The 25294-nt window shown below is 35.9% G+C and overlaps 1 protein-coding gene and 1 pseudogene across 2 annotated transcripts in view; both read left to right on the forward strand.

The window, feature by feature from the left end:
• Nucleotides 1–25294, forward strand: part of LOC125825807 (eukaryotic initiation factor 4A-2-like) — a 468338-nt gene that overhangs the window by 311859 nt on the left and 131185 nt on the right. The gene's annotated exons all lie outside the window — the stretch shown is intronic.
• Nucleotides 13890–25294, forward strand: part of LOC125825843 (uncharacterized) — a 30917-nt pseudogene continuing 19512 nt past the window's right edge.

Raw genomic sequence — 25294 nt, forward strand, 5'->3', positions numbered from 1 at the left:
AAATGGTGAGCTTGTTCAAGGAATGACACACTGATCCAGAAAGCTGTCACATTTTGCATTGGGGAACAAACACTGGCTTAATTGCCTTATTTTCTCCATCGTTGAATGCATTTTTTCTATTTTGATAATTCATAGTTTCTTTTACCTCTACAAGATATGAAATTGAATGTATTAAGATTGTTTGTTCTTATTTTAAGTGAATGACATTGTTTTGAGTTTGGTAATTCTTCTTTACTACCTTTGAACTTATTTTTCTTGTGAATTTTGTTTTTGATATTATAAAAGAGGGTTAAATATGTGAATCAAGGTGAATTTATGATCAGTTTAAGTCATTACAATAATTTCTTGAGCAACAATTATTATCTTTGCCGGCAATAGCAAATGCCACAAATATGCTTGTTTCTAAAGTAACTTTAATGGCAGTAGTAAAGGCCGCTAAATAAAAGACGCTAAAAGTAATTACTTTTAGCAGCAATAATAAGGGTCTTTACTGGCACCCGACACAAATGCCACTAAAGGCTTTAGCGACATTGGATCCAATGACATTTAATCAAATGCCGGTAAATGTATTTGTGGCAATAACTATTGCCGCTAAAAGAAAAATTAATTGCCGCTAAAGGTCTCTTGTGGTGTAGTGCTCCACCTTATAATATGGTTCTAACTCACAGAAAGATGTATTAAGAGTAACATATAGTTTCTTATTTTGTGGATCATAACACCGGTATCCTTTCTGAAATTCTGAATAGCCAACAAACACACACCGTCTTGCACACGGATCCAATAATTTTCCTCGTAGAGCTTTGGGATTGTGAGTGTATACTGTGCAAGCAAAGACCCTTGGCTCTAAGTTTGGTAGATGCGGAAGAGAACAAATTGAATGGAGCTTTTGCTGCGGAGTCTCAAAATTGATAACTCGAGATGGAACTCAATTAATAAGATAAGCTGCAGACTTAACCGCTTCCCTTCAATAGATAGTTGGCATATTCATGCCAAAGAGAGATGCACAGACAATCTCCATAATGTAACATCTCGCAATTTGAAATAACTAGGAAGAAGCTAATAATTGGAAATAGTCATTTTTGGAAAGAATGAAAATCTGGAAATTTTGTTAAGTTAGAATAAGTTTAGTTTTGGCCAACTTCAAACAGTCATAACTTATAGCTCAGGATGAGTTAGAGGTACTTCCAGATATGGTAGGAAATCTCTTGGAATGATCCTTCCAACACCGATGAGTTTGCACAATTCCGAATTCGTATGAGTGAGTTATTCCCTTTGAAAGTTGGGTGTTGGGATAAGGAAAGTCCAATCTGGATTTTGAAAGGGTATTTTGGTCTTTTCCTTGACCAATTATTTTATTTCATTTTTGGTAATTAAGTTAGGGTCTAATCAGAATTAGATCAGTTTACGCTTTTACCAAAATACACTAGGGCTTGGAGAAAAGAGAAAAGAAGAGGAGAAAGGAGAAGAGAAACAAGATTCGTCAAAATCGTCTAGTTTAGCTTGTGGATTTCGTCAGAGGTGATCCTTTCAAGGTATGTGAGATCACATAGCGTTGGGTTAGTTCACCCACGCGCCCAATTTGATTCAATCTCAGCAAAGTATATTGATTTGAAAGTAAATCCCTTGAATTCTTGATGAAGTTCGTTTGAATCCTTGTAGGTTGTGTTGTTGGAGTTTTCTTGAGATTGATTCACATTTTTAGTTGTGTTTTCGAGTAGAATCTGATGTTATTTGAGGGTATAGATGATTCTAAGTGTTTGGGGAAAGAACCAATGGAGTTTAGAGCTGAAAAATGAAGAAGAAATTTTGTTCGACAAATCTGGGTAGTGCCTCCGCGTCGTGGACCTGATCCCAAATTTGGGAAAAATCGTTTCGCGTCGCGGAGCGGTCATGGACCGTTCTGCCTCAAAAGTTGTTTTCAAACCAAAAATTTAAATAATTCTCCGCGTCGCGAACGCACCCTCAAACAGTGATTTCTTGATCTTTTCTCATGTTTAGCTATCTAAAAGCATTCCTAAACATTATGAGATCTTTCTTATCACAAATCACAATCCTTGAATCCATAATTCAATTCAAGGTAAGTTAAGAGCCATGTTAGAAGTTAAGAAGCAAGTCAAGAGTAGTTCTTTAAGTTTTCAAAAAGTCTTTTCCAAATGTTTTAACTTTGTTTTAAGACTCAAAGTTCAACTTGAGTACAGATTAAAGGGTAAAGTTTGAAGTTCATTCTTCAAAAGTATATGGGGACTATGTATTCCCAAAGGGTTTAAAATGTTTTCACATTTAAACAAGAAAGGAAACCTCGATTTCCAAAGAGCCTTTGGGGTAGTTTTCAGAAAAGAGTAATCGCTTTCTAAATGAAGCAAGAGAGGAAACTTTGATTTCCAAGATAGCCTTTGAACTAAATTTTTGAGCACTAATCTCAAATCACAGAAAGAAGTATGTTTTAAACATAAGAGCTATTTTTACATATTTGGGAGTAGTATTGAGCACCGATATGAGGGAGAGTTCAGACAACTCGCAGCCCCCATAAACCATGTAGCCATCATGGGTATAAAAGGGTCATACTTTTTAGATGATTCCTTTAGTGCTTTTTAGCATAGACTAGTGGATTCACTTAGTAGTTCAAGTTCTATACCCCCGACAAGGTATATGACGTTCCTGGTAGTATGAGGCAAAACGCTGTATCATCACAATAGCTCTTACGTGATGATTGTCGGTTAGAGAAACTCCCACAAAAGTAATTATATTCTTATCACAGTTTGTTGTATTTTTACGTACATTTTTGAGTTATATGTGTCTTTGCATACACACAAAGTTGACATCATGTTTTAAACAACTTTTCTTTATATTGCACTTGTTTTAAACTATTTTATATTGAAATGGGTTCAATTATGTTGAGTTGAGTTGAGCCAGGTGAGTTCTTCACATTCTTTTCAAGTCTATGTTGTGTTTAGCATTCCAACTCGTATATTCGTACATTCAATGTACTGATGCCAGTTGACATGCATTTTATTATGATACAGACGCAGGTAACTAGTATCTTATACATTTTAAAAAGATGAAAATACGTTTGATATCAATTAAAATTGGCCTAAATAATTTTATGAATTCTTAGTTAATGAAACAGTTACAATACCAATAAAGTAAACGTACATTATTTTTTCAAACGGAAAAAATAAAATAAAAATGCCTATTTAACTCAAAACCATAGCAAAAAAATAAAACGATTTTTTTTTCAATATTACAATACAAAATAACAATATTTAACTCTAGTAAATATTACAATACAATTTTTTCAATATTTAACTCTAGTAAATATTACAATACAAAATAACAAGAAAATAAAACGATTTTTATAAAAAGTAGCCTGCAAGGCGCTGATAGCTTGTAAGGCTCATGGTGGCTGAGTCTTACAAGTCTAAAAGTTGTTGCGCCTTGTAAGGCTCATCCATTTTTGCGCCTCGTTTTTGAAATCCCGATTTAGACGCCATTACAAATTGTTGCCCTTTTGATTTCATAACTAATTGAGTTGCCCTTTTGGAATTTTCTAAAATATTTGTTGCCCTTTTGGTTCCAGACTCCTCAATTTTCCACCAAAATTTGATGTCCCAATGGTACAATTGATTTGGGCAACAACATTTTCTTTCAATGAATAGTTATGAAGTGACAAAATTTTGTTTGTATCTTATTTCTTTACCATATCTTCAAGCATGATTATAGAGTTAGAGACCAAAGTTGTGAGTATCAAGAGACTGCATAAGAATAAGATTAAGTATTTAGATTATTTTACCATTCGTAAAGTCAAAAGTGAGTATTAGATACATTGGACACAAATCAATATCTCTATAGCTCATAAGAAAAAATATTAATTATGATATTTATGAAATTATATGATTCTGTTTTGTTATCCTCCTTCATGCCACGTTTAGAAATATGTATGGAAGAACATTTTCAAACCAAGGATTTAATTAAGAAAAAGTTTTACTTACTTAAACATAGTATTATTTTACTTTTATTAATTTCCTACCTTCTATATGATTTTCTTGAAAATCTTCTTCATAAATATTTGGGTAGATAACTATGTTGTGATGAATTTAAATCTTTCGTACAAATTCAACTTTACACCATGCGACTTTTTCTTTTGCGTGAGACTAAGAATAATTGTGATATTATTTTGATCCTTTTAAACTAATACTAACAAAGTTTATATAAGCAATTAACATAATGATTGGCACTAGAAATGTTGATAAGACCAATATCAACCCCTTCTTGAACAATATCGTAAATATCACTAGGTGGTTTTACTAACTTTTGAATCTAGTGGTTTTAAACTAAATATATGTATAATCTATATCTATATTACCTTAAAAACATGAACTCCTAACTTGAATGTTAAATTACTATAATATTCCTAACTTAGGTTGTGACTTTTTCGATGAGTTGTGACTTTTCCGATAAGTTGTGACTTTTTTCAAAGGGTTGTGATTTTTCGATGAGTTGTGACTATTTCAAAGAGTTGTGATTTTTCGATGAGTTGTGACTTTTCCAAAGAGTTGTGACTTTTCCAAAGAGTTGTGACTTTTTCAATAAGTTGTGACTTTTCCAAAGAGTTGTGACTTTTTCAATAAGTTGTGACTTTTCCAAAAGGTTGTGACTTCTCGGAAAAATCATGACTTTTCAGATAAGACACAAAAAAACATTTGTTCATACTACCCTTTGTTTACTATAAATAGAGGGGCTTCCTCTCAATTTTCCACCACAGTTTTTTTAATCTTCTACTCTTCTTCTTCTTGCATTTTAATTTTTTTTGTGTGATTTATTGTCGTTGAGTGAGTTCGTAGTTTAGCGGAATATAAGGTACCACTATTCTGATGAAGTAATTCATTCTATCCTAAGCAGGTATATTACATAACTTTGAGTACTTGAGGAAAATAATTTTGATAATATAATAATTATTTTTGTCACGCCCCAAACTCGAGGGGCGCAACTGGCTCCTAATGCCAAAACTCAGGCCCGAGCCGACCCTATTGAACCATTTGCTACTAGCGCATGGCAGCAACACGCAATCAAGAAAATAAACAAGTATATCTCGGCTTAAAACTAATCTATAAAAGAAACAGATACTCCCAGGAGATCATATAAATAAATAGCCAACTAGCACAGAAGTCTTGATTGGGCCGTCGAGACCACCATGATATCTATACCAAAACTAAAAGCATGTATATCTCAATACAATACATCAAACAGCTCACAAGCTTCAGCAAACCAACAACATAGGCTAGTATGACCATAACATAGCTATACACGCCGCACACCAGTCTGCAAGCCTCAAAGAGTAGTAAAGATTGGCGGGACAGGGCCCCTACCTACCCATAAAAATATACACAACAAAAGCTAGCAAACCTCCAAACTCTGGCAGCTCCGAAGGAAAGGGGCAAGCCAACCAGATAGAAGTCAATCCTGCTACTGAGGATGTCTACTCGGTCGTCTGTCAGGACCTGCATGCATGAATGCAGCGCCCCCAGGCAATGGGGCGTCAGTACAAAATAATGTACAGAGTATGAAAGGTTGTAGACTAAATGAGCAAGTATCATACTATACCAAAAATAATTAGGTAAGGAAATCAAATTTAGATAAGCATGCCAACCCACTACTGAATCTAATAAAATACATTAAATGATCAAACATCAACCTAACCAAGCCCCCATAAGCCTGGTAGGTACAAACAACATACCACCTACTTAGGCCCCCATAAGCCCAGAAGGTGCCAAATCAATCTACATAACCTTATAGGTAGTCCCTTGTCTTTGTAAGAAGTCACATAGCCCTTTTTGGCAACGATATAGCCCCGTAGGCAGCGCATAGCCCTCTTAGGCAACATCATAGCCCTGTGGGCTGCACGAAGCCCTCTTTTGCATCACATAGCCCTGTAGGCAATACATAGCCTTCTTTGGCTTCAAAATAGCACCGTAGGCAACACATAACACTCTTTGGCATCAATATAGCCCCGTGGGAAACACATAGCCCTCTTTGGCAATAACATAGTCCTATTAGACAACATCATAGCCCCTATAGGCAGTTCATAGCTCAACAGCTAACCACAATAGCCCCAAGGGAGACAATAAATATTTAAATAGGTTGAAGGCGAGCAATTTAGCTATAAACAATATATATGAGTAATGTCCAAGTCGTTCCTAACTTAGGGTTGTTCTGAACAGATTATGAGTCCCTAAATGAGGGTTTATAACCACTCAATCAGCCAACCACTCATAATTACATCTACAACATAACTAACATTAACTACTCTATTATATCACTCCCAAGCTCTAAGGAAACATTCCGAACGAAGGGAGTAGCCTTAACATATCTTTTCCTTTATAATTTATGCTGAAAACACTTCTGTCCACACCACTACAACACTAAAGAAAAAGGTAAAATTAATCAGTAAATAAGGATAAAAATTACTACGACAATTTGACAATCGATACGGATTCCTATCGTAAACTACAATCCAAGACCTAAGGTATCCGTAAACTGATAAAATGTGATTCCTACCTTTGTTTAAATGACCAAAACACTTGAATACAATCACTCCACTGAAAAAACTCTGCTGCCATAACCTCCACGGAACTACACCGCTCAATTCACCGTGAAAATTATACCAAAACGACGATCTCGTGACGTAGGGCATTTTTCGATAAAAGGCCAAGAAGAGATCATGAACACACTAGGATGATTTGAGGAGTATTTGTCTGATTTTCATGGTTTCTCACGATTTGGAATGAAGAAAAATGAAGAAAATGCTATTTTATAAGCTTCCACTGACTTAGGGGACCCACGTCATGTGCCTGCTTGTGCAGTCTCGCAAAAATACGAATATCTCTCTATTCTGAAGTCGTATGAACAAACCGTTTGATGCATTTGAAACTAGACTCGTAGACCTTCGATTTAATGGGTCGTGGGACCCATAACTTGTTATAAATTGGGAGAAAACTTCCGAAACATTTGACCCAAATTTCAGAGAAATCTTTAAAAAGGAACTTACGATAACTTTCGCCCACTTTTATTCTGCGACTTACCTTACTTCAAAACTTGAGATACAACCCTTGAACACTTAAAATATGACATACCACATCATTTTGAATTTATTACTCACCCTCTTTGTCTTTACATGAATGTACAAATTAATTTAGACGTTTAGAAAAGTCGGGGTGTTACAATTTTTTCATCAAATTAAAATTAATATATACATTATTGCATTTAACTAATAAAATTTTTCATTGACCATCTTCATAGGTTTGCGTGAATAAGATATATATATATATATATATATGACGATCCACATTGAACATTCACAAAATAATCTGCAATATTATTTTTTGCTAAGCTTATTATTCAAATTTTCGCTTAAATAAGCAATACTATTTACTATAACATATATTTTTGGAATCAGTAATCACGTGCAACGCAGGTGTCAAAAAACTAGTATATTAAAATGCCCTTCAATCTTATTGATTGAAAGATATCATGTGAAAAATTAGAATTAAAGAATTGACAAAATAATAATTGTTTTCAAACGAATTAAAAGTAAAAGTAAAAGAGACAAATTGAAACAAAGGGATCCATTAATTAGAGAAGCAGTTTGACTTTTTATTACTCCGTCTGTTCCATTTTATACAAGTTAGTTTGACTTGACACGAAGTTGAAGAAATAAAAAAAAAACTTTTGAAATTTGTGGTCTAAAATAAGTGATAAATATTTATATGACTATAAATCATTATATTCTAAAGTTAAGTAATGCCTCACTCTTTTTACATTTTAAAGTTAAGTAATATCTTATTCTTTTTGGGACTGACAAATCTGGCGGGGGTTGTACTATTCTAGTCTCATCACCATATTTTAACACTAGATAATGTAAAATCTAGAAAGAGCATATGCTCTAAGTGAATTCATAACAAATTATAGGATATGCTTCTGTTACACATGATTTTTTTTTAAAAAAGAAATGATGTATTACATACATAACTTGAAATTCACAAGAAACGAGTATAACATTTAAAAGTAAAAGATCATCATGCTACACCTCAACTATTCCTTTGCTTAATTGAGTCTTCTTTGTGGCTTGGGATCCCCTTGTGGAAAGCACAGTCACGTCTCTATTACTCAACTGCAATCCTATTGGCCACACATGAAATTTTAAAATATCACTAAAACACTCTATTTAAATTTATCAGCACAAATTTCGGAAATCGAGGAGTAGAACATTAATTGAAGAATCAATATATGCAAGATCTAGCCGTTAGTGGCGGAATCAAAATTTCCAAAAAAAAAGAAGTTCAAAATATAATGAAATAAACACATAAAGAAGTCAAAAGGTTCAATATCTATTTTATAGAGATAAAAAATATAATTTTAGCCATACAGGAAACTCAATCCTACTTGATTCCGCCCCTACTTGAGGAAGAAAGCCCTAAGCGCCAGTCAAGTAAAAGAGAAAGTGCAGGAAATAGCCAAAAGAACACATACACAGAATTTTCTTCGTGATGAAAGTTGAGCACATAATATGTACTAACTAGTTTCATATATACTTGGAATAACTGATATATATAATAGAGAAAGAAAATTAAATCTAGGGAGAGATAGAGAAAGCGATGAGGATGACAGATAGAGCAGTGAGCACGCATAGGTTCAAGCATATAAACATCATGCAAGAGACCACCATATGTGCTCACTCTCTTCTGTCACCTCCTTTTTGTTTTACCTCCCACTTAATTAAATTTGTAGGTTTAACACGAAAATAGAGGAAAGCGGAGTCAAAAGCCTAGAGCATAAGCTCATGAATTAATCCAATTAATATATAAATGAAAAATCACGAATACACATAAACAAACCTAAAGAGAGGTAGAGAAAATGGTAGGGGGTGACAGATAGAGCAGTGAGCACACATAGTTTCAAGCATATAAACATCATGCGAGAAAACACCATGTATGCTCACTCTCTTCTGTCACCTCCCTTTTATTTTACATCCCACTCAATTAGACTTGTATGCTTGACACAAAAATAGAGACAAGCCAAGCAAAAGGCCTAGCATAAGCTCATGAATTAATCCAATAAATTAATATGATCAAACATCATGAATAAATATAAAGAAATGTAAACAGACATAGAGAAAGCGGTGGGGGAGGGGGGGGGGGTGACAGATAGAGCAGTGAGCACGCATAGCTTCAAGCATGTAAACATCATGCTTGAAAACATCATGTGTGCTCACTCTCTTCTGTCACCGCCCTTTTACCCTTATGAGGGACTTTATTACCACCACAAAACTTAATTAGGAAGAACCCTAGATCTGAAACAATAGAAACTAGTGTTTCACTAGAAAGAAACAATTAATCTGATTTATGAGATTTGATGTGTGAGGAATGATGAGTAGTATGATGGCTTTATATAGAGAAACAGACAGATCCATCACGTAAGGAATAAATGTGTGTCTTATCTTTTTCTTTAATCATCGAGTCTATCTATACAGACTCCATTTATCTATTTTTCCTTCTTTAGTATTTTCTTTGTTCCATATTAGATGGACATGTTATACCAACATGGGTTGTGGTGTACTGGTGAAAGTGTTTCACCCTTAATCAGAGATTTCGAGATTGAGCAATCATGTTGGGAGCGCTATCTTCGAATGGGCCCTGCAGTGTGCGATTCGAATTTAATCGGAGTTCCAATGTGTGCTCCGAACACCGAGTGGGAAACCAAAAAAAAGAAAAAAAAAGATGGAGATGCTATTAAAAATATTTGTTTAGATCATTTATTAAATCATGATAGAATTAATTAATTTTTTTCCAATTTACCTCGACAGGCCTTTAGAAGTTTAAACAAATTTTAGACACAAAAATTTCTTTTTCAAGAGACTAATTAATATGAACAAAGGACAAAATAGTAAAGTTAATCAATATATTAATGATTTTTTAATTACTGTGTAAAATAAAAAAATGTTCATCTAATATAGGACATAGGAGATACTCCCTCTGTTCACTTATATTTTCCACTTATTCCTAAAATAAATTTTTAATTTTACGTCTCACTTTTGACATATCAAGAAAAAATATTTTTCCCCATGTTTTACCCTCGGCATTTAATACTTATTCTAGAAGTTACTTTCCAAGACCTAATACTAAACATCATTTAATAGGGATAATTTAAGAAAATACCTATATCAATAATTATTTATTAATGGATATGTCAAGTCAAACAATGACAAGAAAAAATGAACAACGAAAGTACTACTTTGACATATTTTTTTAATGATTAATAAATATAGGATTATTTTTATTTATTATTTTGGGAAATGTATATTAAAAATAAGTTAATAATGAGGGTAGATTTGGAACTACATCCTCCGTTAGTTTTTTTCCCCCAAAAATGGGGGGGGGGGGGGGGGGGGAAGAGAAGATAAGGGAAAGGATTATAATATGGGATCGAACCCTCATTAACAAGGTGCGAGTTCATCCACTATTTCAAAATATATTTATACTTCTATTTATAAATTTTAATATATTGAGAAAATATGAATACAAAAATCATGATTTATCCTTAAAATTAATTACTTATTTATTTAATTATTTCAAGACTTTTATACTAAATATTAAATATTAATTAATATACATATTATGAAAAATATATACATATTAATTATTATTTTTTAAGTATCACGCAAAGTCCATAAATGAAAATAACAAAAAGAATAAAATAAATTATTTTTTATCAACTATGGAATAAATATAAACATTTATGTAATACTCTTTCTGTCCAACAATACTTGTCCACTATTGACTTTATACACTTTTAAAAAAACTGTAAATAGAAGGGTAATTTTACTATATCACCCTTTGAATATAAAAAATACAATGTCTTGAAAAATGTAATAAGAAAATGACTATAATTAATAGTAAGGATAAATTGGAAACTAAGTATAAATTATTCATTAATTTCATAAAGTGGACAAGTATTATTAGATATTTCAAAATAGTATAATGAACAACTATTATTTAACAAAGAGAATATAATATACGAATAAAAAAAGTAGAAGATATATTATGATTTTTTTTTTTTTTATCCCCACTTATGGTTTTATGGAGTTCCCACAACACTGACAAACAGATAGGATGAGTGTGTGAGAGAAAGGGGTAAAGGGATGAATAAACCATTGAATACTTCGAAATAGTCTTCTTTTCCCGAAAAACTGTAACTAACTTAACAGAGACCTTTTAAATTCAAATTACTCTTACCAATGTTGCCACTATTACCTTCTACATAAACATGACCTTTTAACTTGACTTCAACAGACAATTATGTTCTTCAATTTTGAGTATGCACAAGTAGATACTTAAACTTGTATAAAATTGAATAAGTAGACGCACGTGTCCTACATGACATAATACATGTAGGACGCCACGTAGGACACAAAATTTCCATGTAGGGTGCCATGTAGGTTGGATGTGTCTATTTGTTCAATTTTATACAAGTTTATGTGCCTACTTGTGCACATTCAAAGTTAAAGATCATAGTTGTCAGCTGACGCTAAGTTAAGGGTCATGTTTATGTATTATGTCTTTCATATTCTAGTACTCCCCCATTTCTTTTTATATGTCAACTTTTTAATTTGTGTTTGCATTAAGAAATTAAGTAAATTTACCTTTTTGCCCTTATTTAATGTTTTCATAAGTTAACTTTATAATACATGATGAATATGTTAGATTTCAAAAATTAAAATGCATTTGGATGACTATTTAATATTTATCCACTATTAATTTCATAAGAATGACCTAGTTTGATTTAATACGAAGTTTAAGAAAATAAAGAAGAATTTTTAATCTTATGATCCTAAAATTAATGTTATGTTAAATATACAAAAATGCCCTTTAAAAACAAAATGTTTTACACATTCAATCTTCTCTTCCAAAATATTTTCTGTATCCTTCTTCTTTCTCGTCCTTTTTGAGTTTTTGCCTAATTGGAAGACATTTTGATTTTAGTAAAAAGCATAGTAACAAGAATATTTTCAAGCCAAAAATATAATGGAGATTAACATAGACATATTTAAATATAATTTAGGGGTATTTTTTAATCCTTTTCGCAACTATAAATATATTTTCCGTTAATCTTTTAATTTGATTATTTTGTTTTGTGGTGGGTCTTCCATGAATCTTTATTGGCCTAATATGGACAGAAGAGGTTGTCAGTTGATGACAAGAGGATTACATGCACAAGCAGAAATCTGGCCCCATTTCCTATGATTTCCCTATTTATCTGTGAAAGCTGATTTTTTAGTATTCTGAAATTTGACTCCAATTTGGATAATTTTCGTATGCAAATTAATTTTATATATGGAAAGTGTAACATCTCGGACTTTGAGAAAGGCTAAGTTAGTTAACGGCAAGTCCACGAATTCAAGATAGACCATGAACCCTTTACGGAACTCTAAACGGTCCGTTTAGGAGTCTATGGCCCATTTAGGGGATGTAGAACCACCCAGGGCTGCCAGGATTTTGAGTCACCTAGACGGGACCCTAGACGACCCGTTTAAAGGTCCTTACAGGTCACCCGTCAACTTTTAAGTTAATGTCAATTTTTTAAAATGTGAAAATGATTTCAGATATAAATTAAGGTCACTAGAATCTCCTAACACAACCTTGAGTTGAAAGCTTTCTTACCGATTGAACTTCAATATGACATTTTACTTGGGTCAACTTCAAATGACCATATCTCTCGGCATATACCGAATTAGGCGTCCCATGACATATCAAATTAAAGGTCTATGAGCCATCTTTCCAACGCCACCAAGTTTGCTCCATTTTGAGTTCAAAGTAAAGAGTTATGCTCATTTTAGTGAAGCCTTGTTAGGCAGTCGAGGTTCACGGACGACTTGACGGACGGTGAAGTGTTTCACGGACTGTGGAGCCCTAAACGGTCCGTGAAGCCTTCATTTTAAGGTACTCCGTCAGTTTTTAAGTTGGGGTCATTTTGGTCTTTCCCCTATGTCGTTTATTCCCTATTTTAAGCCTAAACTGCTACGTTTTACACCTAGTTAAAGGCTTAGAAGGTGTTAATCAGTTCTTTTACGTTCATTATGTAATGACCAGTTCCCATCGTTATAGAAAAGCCAATGGGGAAAATTTTTAGGCAGGAAAACTTTTTCATAGTAACTTAGGATTTCCTAACCTAGTCCAGATTTGGACGAAATCGGAGTCAGTAAGGTCTAGGGAAATCAAGTAGTAATTGAGTGATTTAATTATGATTTTGATTACATGAGAAGATAGTTAAGACATCAAAGAATCCATACGACTTTACAGAATTGAATTCGGGTGAGTAGAACTCTTGAAACTGATTTTGGTGTGAACGAGTAGTTTCTGAATGTCGTTAGTTGAAGGTGTGTTGTGAAATAGGGGTATCAGAATTATTAAAATTGCTCACTGTTCCGTGCAAGCCGCTACAACGGGATTTTAGCCGCCAGGGCGGGGCCGCTATAGCGGGGTGAGACCACTGTGGCGGGACAGACGCGACTTAAAGTCGGAAATAAACTCCAAAAATGTTTTGTTCTGCAATTTTCGAACTTGAGAGCTAAGGAACGAACCTAGGAACCTTCTTGATAGTTTTCCATCATTCTTGTGCTAAAGGTAAGGTTTTAACTCCCCAAATCTATTTTTCGATCCATAGAACGTAATCTAATGGGTAATTATCGATGGGAGAGGGTTTTAATCTGGAATTAATGGTGGAAACAACCCTAATTTGGATATTGGGATATAAGAGTTTGATCTAGGGTTGATAGGATTGTTGGTAATTCGGGTAATTAGTTATCGTTTATTGATTCCCGTGTTATAATTATTGTTTGTAGACCAAGAACAAGCGGAACGAATCTGGAAAGGGAAGAATCAAGCTTCTTAGGGGATTCAAGCGTTGTTCGAGGTAGGTGATGGTTGTGATTCCATGTTGTGTGATGTATGTTTGTTTGTTTTTGCTTCATTATAATACATGTATGTATGTGAATGTTGCATTATTGATCACACTAGTTGTAAATGAGGTTAGATGAACCATTGTATGTCATGAATCACGATTTGATTGTATGATTTGAGAATATACTTATGATTGTGATTGTGGCTTGTTGAATGGATCGAGTGTTGCGTTTTGACACACTAACTGGGATCGGTTGCCACGTTCCGGCATAAACATTGGATCGGGTACCACGAACCGGTACACTAACTGTTTGAGTTTGGGTTCCATGGGAGGGCCAATGACTTGTTGTAATTGCATATTGTTGAGAATGTGATAATCGATATTGTACATGTTCAGTATTTGCATGTTTATTATGTTGTAATGGCTTGTGTAATGATCGTTAGAATTCAAGGGTGTGTCAGTTCTTCCAGGCTGCCATGAGTACCCTTTCTGTTTAAGTCCACATTTCTGACTTAGACTTTCTAGTTAGTTATTAGTATATTAGTTTGGGGTTGTAAACCCTCTTGTTTAGACTTATGGATCTTGTTAGAGTTTTGGTATGTTGACTTTCAGATTCTAGGTGTGACTTCCGCATTTGTTTAGCTGTTAGACTTTTGTTGGAGTTTATGGGAACTTCCTATTTTTCTTTTCTTAGAATTTAACTTGTTTACTTAACTTAAATGCCTTAGTATTTTGATTAAAGTTAGTTAGCTAATTGGTATTAATGGTTGTCCCACCAGAGGGTTAGTGTAGGTGTCAATCACGATAGTCTGGGTTGTGACAAAGTTGGTATCAAGCCTAGGTTCGTTGATCTCGATGTACCAAAATGAGTCTAGTAGAGTCTTGCGGAACGGTACAGAGACGTCTGTACTTTTCTTCGAGAGGCTATAAGACTTCAGGAAATCTCTATGTTTTCTCTTGTCTCCTTTCGTGCTATAACTTGATTCCAATTGGTATCTGTCGATTCAAATTGGTATCTAACCTCATTCACTCTTCTGTCCGCAGATGGTTAACACTAGATTCAACGGCGTCAGGCACGTAGCTCCCGTCAATGTTGCAGTTGAGGAATCTACAACGAGAGGTCGCGATCGAGGCAGGGGTAGGGGAAGAGCAAGGGGTAGAGGCCATGAAAGAGTAGCACCTACTAGGGATGGAGCTCCTGTTGAGAATGCTCCCAAAAATGAGAACCTTCTTGCGCATCATAAAGAGGTAGATGAGAATATCAAGGTTGAGAATGAGGAGAATGTAGAACAAGAGGAAGAGGTGCAGGCTGAGAATTCATGTATTCCTCCCATAGACCCAGTGTTAGCTCAACAGATCATGTCATTCTTGAAAGGATTGGTTGGTCCTGGAGTGCTTCCCTCTGTTCAAGCAACTCAAGATCCCACCAATCCCTTTATTGCTATCACTGTCCCCAAGGTGGGTGGAACTATAGGTAATTATGCTTTCTTCCGTCCGTTGTTGGGTCCTGTTATGACTGGTAATAATCATGAGATGTTGAGTAAGCTCTTGAAGCTGAAACCGCCTGTGTTCCATGGTTCCGAGAGTGAGGATGCATATGAGTTCATCCTAGATTGCTATGAAAGGATTCATAAGTTGGGAATTGTCCATCAGCATAGGGTTGAGTTTGTGACTTTTCAGTTTCAAGGTGAGGCTAAGTAGTGGTGGAGAGGGTATGTGGAATACAGATCTTCAACTTTACCCCCACTCTCTTGGAACCAGTTTCATGCTCTGTTCTTAGGAAAGTATGTACCCCTGACCTTGAGAGATCGTAAGAAGGATGAGTTCATGGCCTTGGAGCAAGGTGGTATGATTGTGGCTGCTTATGAGATCAAGTTCCATGATTTATCTAGATATGCTACTCAATTGGTGACTACTGAGGAACAGAGGATTTGTCTGTTTATTAAGGGACTAAATTCTGAGTTACAAGTATTGTATGTTCATATGACCTCTGCAGGAAAAAGTTTTAATGAAGTGACAGACTTTGTGAAGAAAGTGCAGGGGGTGAGGCGAGACGGTCAGGTTAAGGCATTGGCTAAGAAAGCCAAAAATTCAGGCAACTTTCAATGATCTTACTCCAAAGGTTCAGTGAGGCCAACACTTGCAGCCTGGCCAATCAGTCTGCCATGCCCGCTTCTACAGGTAACTACTCTGGAACTCCACCTCAGAATTTGATTCAAGATAGTCAGGGAGCCGCACCTTCAGAGGGCAACGAGCCATCTTTTGATCGTACTTGCTACAATTGTGGAGAACCTAGGCATATGTGGAGAGATTATCCCCACCCGCGCATGATGGAATCTGCGCAACAACAGTCTAGAGCAGTGGTACCCACAGAAAATGGTAATAATGGTCGAGGACGTCCACAAGGTGGGAGAAGAGGTAATCAGTGAGGCCGTGTAAGTAGAGGAAATGGTAACACATGTAGAGGTGCAGTGCAGCCAGGCAGGGAAGTCGTCCGTCACGATGATAGGGCTCAGTGTTATGCCTTTTCGGGCAAGACCGAGGCAGAGGCGTCCGATGCGGTGATCATATGTGCTATTCTTGTCTGTGACCGGATGACTAATGTGTTCTTTGATCCGGGTTCTACTCATTCTTATGTATCCGTGCAATTTGCCTCATTGTTTGATATGATTTATGATATATTTGATGCCTCCATCCATGTTTCTACCCCAGTTGGAGAGTCGGTCAGAGTCACCCATGTCTATCGTGCTTGTCCTATTTTGTTTATGGGTTTTCAGACTTGGGCTGATTTGGTGATTTTGGATATGACTGACTTTGATATAATCTTAGGCATGACTTGGTTGTCCCCCTATTATGCTGTGCTTAATTGTAATACTAAGTCTGTAACTTTAGAAATTTCGGGAAGGGAAAAGTTAGAGTGGAAAGGGGTGTACAAGTCTAAGCAAGTTAAGATCATATCCTTCATACGGGTTAGAAAACTGGTAGGGTAGGGTTGTTTAGCTTATTTGGCTCATATTCGGGATGTGGAGGTTGAGTCTCCATCTATTGAGTCTATTCATGTGGTGTTAGAGTTTAGAGAAGTGTTTCCTACTGATTTGTTTGGTATGCCTCTGAATAGAGATATAGATTTTTGTATTGGTTTGGAACCTGGTACCCGCCCCATTTTTATCCCTCCATATCGCATGGCCCCGACAGAGTTAAGAGAGCTTAAGACTCAAATCCAAGAGCTTCTTGATAAATGATTTATCCATCCCAGTGCTTTCCCGTGGGGTGCCCCCATTTTTTTTGTTAAGAAAACGGATGGTAGTATGAGGATGTGTATAGATTATCGGTAATCGAATAGGGTCACCATTTGAAAAAGTACCCATTGCCTCGGATAAATGATCTTTTTGACCAATTGCAAGGTGCATCGGTCTTCTCTAAAATTAATCTAAGGTCTGGTTACCACCAATTAAAAATTAGGCCTGTGGATGTTCCCAAGATGACAGTTAGAACCTGCTATGGGCACTACGATTTTCTAGTTATGTCATTTGGGTTGACTAATGCGCCTGCAGCCTTTATGAGTTTGATGAAAGGTGTGTTCAAAACATTTCTTGATTCGTTTATTATAGTCTTTATTGATGATATATTGGTCTATTCGAAAAGTGAGGAGGAGCATGCCGACCATCTTCATATTGTTCTAGGTGTTCTTGGGAAACAAAGGTCGTATGCAAAATTTTCTAAGTGTGAATTTTGGTTGATTTCGGTTACCTTTTTGGGGCATGTAGTTTCAAATGAAGGGGTAATGGTAGATCCTCAAAAGATCAAAGCGGTTAGAAATTGGGTTCGATCAAATTCTGTGACTGAAATTAGGAGTTTCGTGGGGCTTGCTAGCTATTATCGTCGATTTGTGAAGAATTTTGCTTCCATTGCCACATATTTGACAAATTTGACCAAAAAGGAGATACCATTTGAATGGACTGAAAAATGTGAAGAGAGCTTTCAAAAGCTCAAAATTCTCTTGACCACAACACATATTCTAGCACTACCGGTGAAAGGTAAAGTTCTTATAGTTTTTTGTGTTGCTTCACATTCTGGTTTGGGTGTTGTCTTGATGCAGGATAAGAATGTGATACCTTATGTATCACGTCAATTGAAGGTGCATGAGAGGAATTACCCAACGCATGATTTGTAGTTAGCAGCGGTGGTATTTGCTATTAAGATTTGGCGGCATTATCTTTATGGTGTTAAGTGGGAGGTATTTACTGATCATCGTAGTTTGCAGCATGTGTTCACTCAACAGGATCTGAACTTGAGACAACGAGAGTGGATAAAGTTACTCAAGGATTATGATGTGACCATTCAATACCATCCGGGTAAGGCTAATGTTGTGGCAGATGCTTTGAGTCGAAAAGCGGCGAGTATGGGTAGTCTAGCTTGCTTGAGTGTAGCCAAGCGACCTTTGGATAAGGAAATTCAGACCTTGGAGTCTAAGTTCATGCAAATGGCATCTCAGAAAAATGTGGGGTGTTAGCTAGCATCAAAGTTAGTGCCACGTTCCTAGAGGAGATCAAGGCCAAACAATTAGAGGATGAAAATTTGAATGAACTTAAGAAGAAGACTGTGATTGGTAAGGCACAAGAGACCACTCTTGATGCGGAAGGTGTGCTCAACTTTAAAGAAAGAATTTGTGTTCCTCGAGTTGATGACTTGATTTAGAAGTTGTTAACAGAATCCCATGGTTCGCGATATTCCATTCATACGGGTGTGACCAAGATGTACCGAGATTTGAAGCGAATTTATTGGTGGTCGGGCATGAAGAAGGATATAGTGGAGTTTGTGGCTAAGTGTCAAAATTACCAACAAGTAAAGTATGAACATCAAAGGCTTGCAAGTTTGATTCAGAGAATGCCAATTCCAGAATGGAAGTGGGAAAAGATAGCCATGGATTTCGTGGTTGGTCTTCCCAAGACTTTGGGGAAATTTGACTCTATTTGGGTAGTGGTTGACAGATTGACTAAGTCAGCCCACTTTATTCCGGTAAGAAAAAATTGTAATGCTAACAATTGGCTAAAGTTTATGTGAAAGAGATCGTGAGGTTGCATGGGGTGCCCCCTTATATCATCTCAGACTGTGGTACCCAATTCACATCCAAGTTTTGGAGGAAATTGCATAATGAATTGGGCACACAACTCACTTTTAGTACAACCTTCCATCCACAGACAGACGGGCAGTCAGAGAGGACTATTCAAGTGTTAGAAGACATGTTGAGGGCATGTGTGATTGATTTTGGAGGATATTGGGATAAGTTCTTACCATTGTGTGAGTTCTCTTATAATAATAGTTATCACTCCAACATTGATATGGCACAATTTGAGGCACTTTATGAGAGGGGATGTAGATTACCCATAGGATGGTTTGAGGTTGGAGATGTGAAACCTTAGGGGGTGGATTTAGTGAATGATGCTCAAGATAAAGTGAGGAGCATCCAAGATAAGCTTCTAACAACCCAGAATAGATAGAAAAAATATGCGGATCATAAGGTAAGAAACATGCCATTTCAGACAGGTGAGAATGTTCTTCTTAAGGTATCACCCATGAAAGGGGTGATTAGATTTGGCAAGAAGGGCAAGCTAAGTCTGCGATACATTGGTCCATTTGAGGTTCTTGAATGTGTAGGGCCGGTGGCTTATAAATTGGCTTTCCCTCCTAACCTACCAGGAGTTTATCCGGTATTTCATGTGTCCATGTTGAAGAGATATCATGGTGATAGGGATTACATCATAAAATGGGACTCAATCGTGTTAGAGAAAGACCTTTAGTATGATGAGGGACTGATTTCCATTCTTGATCATGATGTCCGGAAGCTGAGGACTAATGAGATTAAGTATGTGAAAGTTCAATGGAAACATCGTCCAATTGAGGAAACTACTTGGGAAATCGAGAAGGACATGCAAGACAAGTATCCCCAGTTGTTCGTCGATTCAGGTACTACTCTATTTCTTCTTTAGCCTATTTTCCTAAGTTTGTCACTCGAGGACGAGTGATGGGTAAATTGGTATCTATTGTAACGACCGGTTCCCTTCTTTATAAAAAAGCCAACGGGGAAAATTTTTGGGCCAGACAACTTTTTCATAGTAGCTTAGGATTTCCAAACCTAGTCCAGATTTAGACAAAATCAGAGTATGTAAGGTCTAGGGAAATCTGGTAGCAATTGGGTAATTTAATTATAAATTTGATTACATGAATCGTATGACTTTGCAAAATTGAATTCGGGTGAGTAGAACTCCAAAAACTAATCTTGGCGTGAACGGGTAGTTTCTGAGTGTCGTTAGTTGAAGGTGTGTTGTGAAATGGGGGTATTGGATTTATTAAAATTGCTCACTGTTTTGTGCAAGCCGCTATAGCGGGATTTCATCCGCCAGGGTGGGCCCGATATAGTGGGGTGAGATCGCTATGGCTGGACAAATGCGACTTAAAGTCAGAAATAAACCCCAAAAATGTTTATTCTGTAATTTTCAAACTTGAGAGCTAAGGAACGAACCCAGGGGTCTTCTTGACAGTTTTCCACCATTCTTGAGGCTAAAGGTAACGTTTTAACTCCCTGGCGTTCCGTAAAACATAATCTAATGGGTAATTATTGATGGGGGAGGGTTTTGATCTGGTATTTATGGTGGAAATAGCCTTAATTTGGATATTGAGATTATGGGTTTGATCTAGGGTTGATAGGATTGTTGGTAATTCAGATAGTTAGTTATCGTTTATTGATTCTCATGTTATAATTATTGTTTGTAGACCAAGAACAAGCGGAACGAATCCGAAATGGGAAGAATCAAGTTTCTTAGGGGATTCAAGTTTTGTTCAAGGTAGGTGATGGTTGTGATTTCAGCTTGTGTGATGTATGTTTGTTCTTGCTTCATTATAATACATGTATGTATGCAAATGTTGCATTATTGATCACACTAGTTGTAAATGAGGTGAGATGAACCATTGTATGCCATGAATCATGACTTCATTGTATGGTTTGAGAATATACTTGTGATTATGATTGTGGTTTGTTGAATGGATCATGTGTTGCGTTCCGACACACTAACTGGGATCGGTTGCCACGTTCCAGCATAATTATGGGATCGGTTGCCACGTTTCAGCATAAACATCGGATCGGGTACCACAAATCGGTACACTAACTGTTTGCGTTTGGGTTCCATGAGAGGGCCAATGACTTGTTGTAATTGCATGTTGTTGAGAATGTGATAATCGATATTGTACATGTTCGGTATTTGCATGTTTATTATGTTGTAATGGCTTATGTATGTTGCACTTAGTGGGATAGCCGTGTGATACTACCAGTAAAGTATGGTTTTCTACTGATACTTCATTTGCTCTTTCTTTGTTGAGTATAGGGCGTCTTTAGGCGGCTATTGACAGACTTCGCTTAGAAGATCAGTGATCGTTCGAATTCAAGGGTGAGCCAGTTCTTCCGGGCTACCATGAGTTCTCTTTCTGTTTAAGTCCACATTTTAGACTTAGACTTTCTAGTTAGTTATTAGTACATTAGTTTGGGGTTGTAAACCCTCTTGTTTAGACGTATGGATCTTGTTAGAGTTTTGGTACGTTGACTTTCAGGTTCTAGGTGTTACTTCCGCATTTGTTTAGTTGTTAGACTTTTGTTGGAGTTTATGGGAACACCCTATATTTCTTTCCTTAGCATTTAACTTGCTTCCGTAACTTAAATGTCATAGTATTTTGATTAAAGTTGGTTAGCTAATTGGTATTAATGGTGCTCCCATCGAAGGGTTAGTGTGGTTGCCAATCACGATGGTCTGGGTCGTGACACATTAACACTTCAAGTCTTCAGAGAAAGGTATCAAGAGGAGAATAAGGTAGGGTTTTCAACTGTTCTTCGAATTTCGTCGATTCCGCCAAGAACTTTGTTCTTCTAGGTATGTAAGACTAATCGTAGTGATAGTCTGAGTTCGTCCTCATACCCTGCATCTACTTTCTATCAGTAAGAGATAATCTAGGGCTACACTCTGAAGTCGATTCCTGATTAACTTTTAGTTGATATATATATATATCTTACATTGAGATTCTTTGGTTGATTATTCATGTCTATTTTTCCGCATAAAGCCTATTATTTGTGTCGAACAGATTTAAGTCTGTTTTGAGCGTATCATTGCTTAAGTAACTCTTCAACTAAGTAGTCAGTCAGGCCTAGGGTTCGCTTGGGGACCAACAATGGTTCTCGAGTGTCAGCCATGTTCAGGGTGTAGGCTCGGGGTGTGACAAACTTTAGAGTTCAAGTGTTCTAGGGTGCCTACAAAGCTGTGTAAGTATGATCTTATTTATAGTTGTGAAGACCCCACTTCTATAAATGAGGGACTATAGACATTTAAGTAAAGTTTCCCTTCTTTCATACTCTAAATCGTGCAATAGAACTGCGTCATAAGGAACTTATTCAAACATATGTGTTCCTCAGATCCATTCGACTGCCCTTCATACTCAAGGTAGTTGAAAAGCAATGCCTAGATCTGTATCGATAAGTTACTCTCAACAAAAGTCTTGAGAAAGTCATGAGACTGCAAAAGATCTTAATAGAAGCCCGTGAGTGACCTTAAGTGTATTGATTTGAAAGAATGCACCCTTATTCATATAAATCTGCTTTTGAGCTAAAAGCGAGATGTACTCCCACATTATCTTCTCTAAACCTTATTCCAGGTGAGACCCTTAAGAAAAGAGTGTGTTCTAGAATGCTTGGGTAGTATTTTCACCTGAAATATAGTATAAGTTGTGATGTTATAAGCCAATAATAGTAGAAGTGTCTAGAGTTATAAGTATGCATTTGAAAATATAGTAACCTTAGAATTGGAGATAGTTATTGAGTAGAGTATGAAGTTGTATCCATGTAACTAGTAAGTCATTAATTATGAGTTTTTCCCTAATAAGTGGTAATCTTGTGTGGATTTCATGATTGAAGGTAGAGTGAGAGGTACTAGTCAGGATGAGTTAGACTATACTTTAACAAGACCAAAGTTTATGTTGACGTGCTATTGTGTTAGTGAAGACCAAGTGTAGGTGTGGAATAAAATAACAAAGTAGTCATAAGGTGATAAATCTAAGCTAGGCTTATAGTTTTTAAGGGATAGACCCATGATATTCAGAGTGTTATAAATCTAATTAGGCAATGATATATAGTAAATGACTAAATACTACTTAAGTTGTGAAATAAAATGTGACGGTAAACTGTAAGTATGTAGACTAAGAGATAAAGAAGGACTACTTGTCATGAAGTCTTAGTGGGTGAGTGTTTCTTAATTTTATCTAGTACTCGTAAGTTAGTATAATATATGAGAAATTATTTTTATATATGTGTTTAGTACTAGACATTAAGCTTGAATTTGAGACAAGTGTCGTGATGAAAACAATGGCAACATGAGGGTGATGATGCTAGTTTTAAAATCTGATCTAGTAGGTTTGGCATAAACTAGGTGAGGAATTAAGGTGTTACTTTTCGATAAATGTGAGTGATGCAAGTGTGGTATTATGGCTCTTAGATGAGAGCAATGAAGTATGACTAAGTCATTAGATTAGCAAGAGCATTAAGAGGATTACCCGATATTATATGTAATCAGACGAGGTTCTAATTAAGTTTATGATTTTTTCATGTGTGCCTAGATAGTATAGTTGACCTTCCAGTATGGAGTAGGCTGATATAAGCATTATTTATTACCCTTAAGAGTTTGGTCGAGGGGATCATATATAGTCAATATGGGTAACGATTATAGAAAGACTTCTATAGAAGTGGGAAGAGGTAAAGAGAAGCATCTGAGAAAGAGGTCTTAGAAGGAATCTTAGTACCTTCATATGGAGAGTTCAATTGCCATTAGATTAGCCTTTCCTGAGTATTAGAGTAAACTGAATATAGACTAGTTTAGAGATGATGAAATAGATCAATAACTTTAAAGTATCAGCTTCAGACCTAAGGGGGAGATGATAAGATGAGAAACCGAGTCAAGTGTTGAGAATCAGATAGTAATGAGTTCAGAAAGAGTTAGAGTGATATATCGATTCATTCATACTCTAGCGTATTCCTCAAAGTTCAGTCGTTACAACATCATGTTAATGTGTGTAATATCAGAATTGTGTTCATGACTTATACTCCTACACTTCACATAAATTCACATCTATGCTCAGTTCCCAAAAGGAGAGGCAAAGACTTTAGCCCATTGATATCAATCTTACTTCATAAAGTTATGGATATCAGCCCCATGATATGAACATATTCATATAAGCACAGATGTCTCATAGTATGTTTAGTATCGCGAATTCATGATTTACTCTCAACGGATAACAACATAATGTTATGTCATGCATATTCTTGTATCAGATGTCTTGAATGAATGACACTTATGATCTTTCTTCCTAAGCTCTTTCAATGATCCTTTTCAGCTTTGATAGTGATGTTGTCGATAATAGTTCAGTAATGACAGAAGAAGAAGGTTGATATTTCTTATTGTGGTAGTGGTGGTGTTCTTATTCCATCTAAAGTTATAATATGGAGGATGAATATGATAGTGCTTTACTATGAGTAATAGTTAAATGAGAGCAATTAGCCGGTTCTTGATAGTAATGAGTGAAACTTTAGTTGGTAGAGATATTGAGAGAATGAACAATTCTTAGAAGGATTGGTTAGTAGGATGTCCATGGAGTGCTTATAGTACTAGGCTTGAATGTAGTGTTGTTAGCATGTTGAAAAATACATGATGTATTGGGTGTTTCTTGATATGGGCTAAAGGTTGGTTGAATGCGGTTATAAGGGGAAACATTGTTCGGATAAGATTCCCTATAGAGGTATAGAACTTGAATCTTGTGGTTTTGATAAGTATAACCATGTCATGTTTAGCACCTTGTGAATTAGAGATTAGGTTTGAACACAGTCAGAGCAAGTAATTTGACTTATACGTTTGTAAGAGTAGTTATATACTCTAGTGGGAGCTATGAGTTGCAGCTAATGAAGTGTAGTAATCAGAAAGGAGAGCATAGTTGAGAAGTGTTGCTAATCTTAAAAGCTACTAGTTATATCACTCAAGTCATAGTATTTATATTCTTACTTTGTGCCAGAATACTCTTCTTTCATGTCTTGGCCTGTAATCTTGAAATTTTATGAGAGCTTCGTGTCAAGCTTGCTCGACTAGTTTCAAAACTATCAGTATGAATCACGTCCGCTTATGCTAGTAGAGAAGTTCAGAAGTAAAAAAGATAGTAAAAGTAATTCATTTCCCTTCCATGTTTAGTTTAACCGTTACTCGATGACAAATGTTCCCAAGAAATAGATATTGTAACACTTCAGACTTCAAAAATG

The sequence above is a fragment of the Solanum verrucosum genome, unplaced genomic scaffold (genome assembly GCF_900185275.1).
Source record: "Solanum verrucosum unplaced genomic scaffold, falcon-dt-bn FXZP01000247.1, whole genome shotgun sequence".
Lineage (NCBI taxonomy): Eukaryota > Viridiplantae > Streptophyta > Magnoliopsida > Solanales > Solanaceae > Solanum > Solanum verrucosum.